General features: G+C 38.9%; 1 non-coding gene across 1 annotated transcript; it reads left to right on the top strand.

Moving 5' to 3' along the window:
* Nucleotides 1-349: 349 nt before the first annotated feature.
* On the top strand, nucleotides 350-424 carry Trnas-cga (transfer RNA serine (anticodon CGA)). The gene has a single exon. It is a non-coding gene; the product is annotated as a tRNA-Ser (tRNA).
* Nucleotides 425-6,000: the final 5,576 nt, after the last annotated feature.

Raw genomic sequence — 6,000 nt, 5'->3', positions numbered from 1 at the left:
GACTGCCGGCAATCAGGTTTGTGCGAGCTCTAGAATTATTGTTATCTCTCTGATGGTATAATGGAAAATCTTTTATGCTTAAGCCAACTTGTTCAAATATTAAATTTTTAAAACTAGTTCCAATGTTCAGGGTCTTTTTATCTTTTTTTTTTTTCAAAACATTATTCAGTACTGGAATGAGATTTTCACTCTGCAGCGGAGTGTGCGCTAATATGAAACTTCTTGGCAGATTAAAACTGTGTGCCGGACCGAGACTCGAACTCGGGACCTTTGCCTTTCGTGGGCAAGTGCTCTACCAACTGAGCTACCCAAGCACGACTCTCGCCCCGTCCCGACGGGGCGTGAGTGGTGCTCGGGTAGCTCAGTTGGTAGAGCACTTGCCCGCGAAAGGCAAAGGTCCCGAGTTCGAGTCTCGGTCCGGCACAGTTTTAATCTGCCAGGAAGTTTCATTATTCAGTACTTCTTGTTGCGTAGCTAGCAGAGCTAAGCTTTTGAAGTGCATTTATTTTCTCTGTCAGTACAAAATTAAAGGCATTAGATGCGATTTTCTTAGGAAACTTTCGTTTATTAAGACAACTTTGCCAATCAAGATGCAGTCATCGTTGTGATGTGAATCAGTAATTCTACTTCTTTCAATAAATTCATCTGCACTCCCTTCTCAAGTAAATTTAACATCCTTAAGTTTTCTTCAGTGCTATTCTGTGTGCCCGTGATGACGATCGTTGGCTGCAAAGTTCATATGTTTAATCAGATTAGCCTGAGCGTATCCATGTTTTTTTCGGAATGTATCAGTTTGGTGAATATAAAATTTGGTGCTTTCATAACAGTTCGGTTTAAAAATGTCAGATTTGTGGTGTTTTTCGTCATTACTTTTAAATATGAGGTAATTTTTCTTTCATTTTATTTGTGGAAAAGCTAATCTGGGTATTTTTTAGCAGAGAACATGTTTGCAATCTGATATGAAATATTACCAGTGGCTATACTCCTCACAGTGTAGCGGGGGCAACAGTATCAAATAGTATTTGTTGTGGATATGGAGCCTTTTTTAATTTTGTTTGTTCTTTATATTGAGGTGGAGTTTACCGATTGTAGCAGAGCTATAACTATTTTTGCAAGCCACTGGTATAATTGTATAATTTTTGTAGCGGAAATATTTCCATTTTTTCAAATTTGCCCTACAATAGGGCTTTTTTCCAGCCACTGGAACTACGATTAGTTTTTCTCGTAGAGTAAAATGCTGTTTACTTTGTAGATTATTCCAGGGAAATTATTTCACAATGTAAAAAGCTAGTGCTACAATGTTTATTCATTTCTCAACACGAATCACAGCATACCTTCTCAGTTGACTTCAAAACCACGACTGTGATGTTTAATTTTCGTTTTGTCACGGCAACTTCTCATTGTTTTGCCTCAAACGTTGGCTCACCAACCCTCCATAATGAGAGAGACATTGTTTTCAGAAATAGCTTAAGATGTTAGGATTATCAACAGCAGAGCTTTCGTCTAAATCCTTCCAGAAAAAAAGTTACAGTGCATAACCCTACTGTAAAACGAATCGTGTTTTATTACTATTTGAATTTGCCAAACCCATAATACCCTCTGTTATCTAAGTAACTTAATACATAGAATTTACTGCTTAACACGTACATTTAACTACCCGTTTAAAAAGTTTGTTTTAGTAATTTCTTTAATGACTTTAAGCAATTAATTGTCTAATTTATTTCATGATGGAAATTGCTGTGTCTGGGTTTTCTGCTTTTCTTTCTTGATAAAAGTTAGTTCATTCTGGCTCCCACTCCATGGAGACAACTGTTTGCACTGTAATAATTAACTTATTTTTGATGTGCATAACTAATTGGGAAATATATTCACAGAGTGTAGTTAAACCTTCACTGATATGAACAGATCTTTACAACGAATTCGATTACAATTTTTTAGCTAACATTCTGTCTTGAGACATCAAGGAATAATTTCAAACATACTAGTGGGAGCTCTAGATGGTAAAAACCGTAGACGAAGACAAAGATTGTAGTATACCTAATAAATAATTGAGGACTGTGGTGCAAATACTTTCTCAGAAGAGCAGGTTCGCACAAGAGAGGAATCCGTGGGGACCTTATCAAACCAGTCACGAGACTGACGATAAGAGGAAAGTAGTTTGAAAACTATGTCCATGTGTCGCGCTATTGTTACCCAACGAAGAACTGCCTAAGTGTTAGCTAATTGTAGATATGAATAGTACGTAACTAAAACAAGTTTACTGATGTACACTAACGACTGAATACTAAGGCATAATAAGGTGATGACTTTCTGTTTGCCAGTGTCTTTGTCTGTTTGCACCACTTCATCAGATAATCTATATTTATTCCTAAGAAGTTTGTGTTCCTTCGCAGTCTCCTTTTAATTTAACAGTGTTAGTCTCCCTGTTCACACTGATATTATCAGTATTCGTTATCAGGTTGGCAAATATATATTTATTGTATATTGGCCATCTGGATAATTCCACAGAGGATACATTTGTTTTCTCAGCAAGCAGTTAACTTGTATTCTCTTTTTTCACTGGCTATGATATTTCTGTCATTAGAAAGGTTTCCTGTAAAGAGAATAAACGTTAATATACCAAGCTGCCATCTGGATATATGTAGAATAAGAACATTGTGAACTGTAATGCGAGTGATCAAAATTTATTTCACGTCTCTTGCCTGAAAGGGCATAAAATGAGAAACTACAAGGACAGCGCTGCAGTATCAACAGGAGCACATAAGTCTTGGCGAGTGATAAAAATGCCGTTGCAGAAACAGATTAAATAAAATCAGTTGCAGTTTCCCGATAAAATTTATTTATGTGTCGCATTCAGAGGGTTAGAGAAGCTCACCTTCTAGTGGCGACACGTTGCACAAAACTTAGAGTGCGTGTTTTGTAGCGACCGAAGCTAAATTATCGCAGTAAATTGAAGCAAACAACCTTTAACGCAGTATTTAGCTCCACAGAAGTAAGTAACGTTTTTCAGATGCTTACATATTGTTGCAAGCTATGTGTCATATACATCAGATTGCTAAAGAGACAAACTGACGCGTAGAAATATCTTTGACGTAGTCAAGTGAACTATATCGTTGAGTGTTGTCTTATTGCTGTCATTTGTTGGTATACAAAATGTTGAGAAATATTCTAAAGTATAACATCAAAAAGAAATATAAATTAGGTATTATGAAAGGATTACAAAATTCTCATCTTTTGGTCTCAGAAACTTTGTGCTTGACTGACAAATAAAAAAAAAAAGAATATAAAAATGCGCATGCAGCAGCAAGAAAACAGCAACTTTAACACGACACAACCTTGTGAAACAACACCACAACATCAGAAAACCATGGTAAGCTGTAGAATGAATGGGTGTGGGATGTCAGAAGTATGACCCTGATTGAGAAGCTAGAAAATGTGAAAAGGAAAATGCTAGGATTCAGTCTAGACATAATGGGGTTGGAGAAGTGAAACAGAAAGAAGACAAGGTTTTCTGGTCAGAGTGTAAAGTAATATCAACAGAAGCAGAAAATAGTATAACGGGAGCAGGGTTCGTTATGAGCAGGAAGGTACGGAATAGAGTAAGTTACTGCGAACTGTTCAGTGATACCGTTGTTCTCACCAGAATCGTCAGCAGACCAACACCGACCGCAGTACTTCAGTCAGACACGCTAACGTCGCTACCAGAGGATGAGAAGACAGAGAAAGAGTATGAGGATACTGAACAGGTGATGCAGTACGTAAAGAGAGAGGACAATATAATGGTCGTGGGGGTATTGGGATGCGGTTGTAGGGGAGGCAGAAGAAGAAAGGGTTATGGGAGAAGTTGGGCTTCGTTGCAGAAATGAGAGAGGAGAAAGACTAATTGAGTTCTGCATTAAATACCAGTTAGTAATAGCGAATACTCTGTTCAAGAATCACACAAAAGGAGGTATACTTATTGGATGATTTCAGTTAGATTGCATCATGGTCAGGCAGATATTCCAAAATCAGATGTTGGATAGTAAGGCATATCCAGAATCAAATACAGACTGAGATTACGATTTGGTGTCTGCCCCCGGTAGCTGAGTGGTCAGCGCGACAGAACGTCAATCCTAAGGGCCCGGGTTTGATTCCCAGCTGGGTCGGAGATTTCTTCGCTCAGGGACTGGGTGTTGTCCTAATCATCATAATTTCATCTCCATAGGCGCCCAAGACGCCGAAGTGGCGTCAAATCGAAAGACTTGCACCCGGCGACTGGTCTACCCGGCGGGAGGCCCTAGTTCAAAAATGGTTCAAATGGCTCTGAGCACTATGGGACTTAACATCTATGGTAATCAGTCCCCTAGAACTTAGAACTACTTAAACCTAACTAACCTAAGAACATCACACACATCCATGCCCGAGGCAGGACTCGAACCTGCGACCGTAGCGGTCACGCGGTTCCAGACTGAAGCGCCTAGAACCGCACGGCCACAGCGGGGAGGCCCTAGTCACACGACAATTTGGTGATGATGAAGAGTAGGCTGAAGTTTAAGAGAATAGTCAGGAAGAATCAATGTACAAAGAAATGGGATACTGAGATACAAAGGAATGAAAAGATACGCTTGAAGTTCTCTGAGGCTGTAGATACTGCGATAATGAATAGCTCAGTAGGCAGTTCACTTGAAAAGAAATGATCTCTAAAAAGAGCAATCACAGAAGTTCTAAAGGCAAAGATAGGTACAAGGAAGGTAAGTGGAAAGAAACCATGAGCAACTGGAGTAATAATTCAGGTGATCAACGAAAAAAGGAAGTTCAAAAATAGGAACGTGAAAGAACTTTGGACGATTTAAGATCAAATAAGGCAGAAGGGATAGATAACATTCCATCAGAATTTCTAAAATCATTGGGGAAAGTGGCAACAAAACGACTATTCACGTTGGTGTGTAGACTGCATGAGACTGGCGATGTACCATCAGACATTCGGAAAGACATCATCCACACAGTTCCGAAAACAGCAAGAGCCGACAAGTGCGAGAATTATCCCACAATGAGCTTAATAGGTCATGCATCCAAGTTGCTGACAAGAGTAATATAGAGAAGAGTGGTAAAGAAAATTGAGAATCAGTAAGATGTTGATCAAAGTGATCGTTATCTGATCCTCAATTTTCTTTTCTTCTGTATATCAGCTTAGTCATGGAGAGCTGCATTAAACCAGTCTCAGGACTAAAGACCACAACAACATCAGTTTAGCTTTGTGAAAGGTAAAAGCATTAGAGAGGCAATTCTGACGTTGCGGCTGATAATGACTGGAGAAAAGTCAAGACACGTTCATGGGATTTATCGACCTGGAAAAAAAGTTCGACAATGTAAAATGGTGCAAAATGTTCTAAATTCTGAGAAAAATAGCGGTAAGCTACGGGGAAAGATGGGTAATATATACTATGTACATGGACCAAGAGGGAATAATAAGACAGGAAGACGAAGAACGAAGTGTTCGGATTAAAAAGGGTGTAAGACAGGGACCTAGTCTTTCGCTGCTACTGTTCTGTCTATACATCGAAAAAGCTATGACAAAAATAAAAGGAAGTTTCCAAGATGGGATTAAGATTCGGGGTGAATATATATTAATGATAAGATTAGCTGATTACATTGGAGTCCTCAGTGGAAGTGAAGAAGAATTACAGGAACAACTGAATGGAATGAACAGCCTAGTGAGTACAGAATATGGATTGAGACTTAATCGAGGAAAGACAAAAGTAATGAGAAGTAGTAGAAATAAGAACAAGGACACACTTAACACCAGAATTGGGGATCCCAAAGTAGACAATGTTAAGGAATTCTGCTACCTAGCTAGCCAGCAAAATAACCCATGTCGGACGGAGCAAGGAGAACATAAAAAGCAAACTAGTACTGGCGAATAGGGCATTCTTATCCAAAAGAAGTCTACTGGTATCAAACATATACCATAATGTGAGGAATAAATTGCTGAGAATGTACGTTTGGAGCACAGCACTGTAT

The sequence above is a fragment of the Schistocerca serialis genome, chromosome 2 (genome assembly GCF_023864345.2).
Source record: "Schistocerca serialis cubense isolate TAMUIC-IGC-003099 chromosome 2, iqSchSeri2.2, whole genome shotgun sequence".
Classification (NCBI taxonomy): Eukaryota; Metazoa; Arthropoda; class Insecta; order Orthoptera; family Acrididae; genus Schistocerca; species Schistocerca serialis.
Note: the sequence above shows the minus strand (reverse complement) of the source record. Positions and strands in the feature narration are given on the sequence as shown.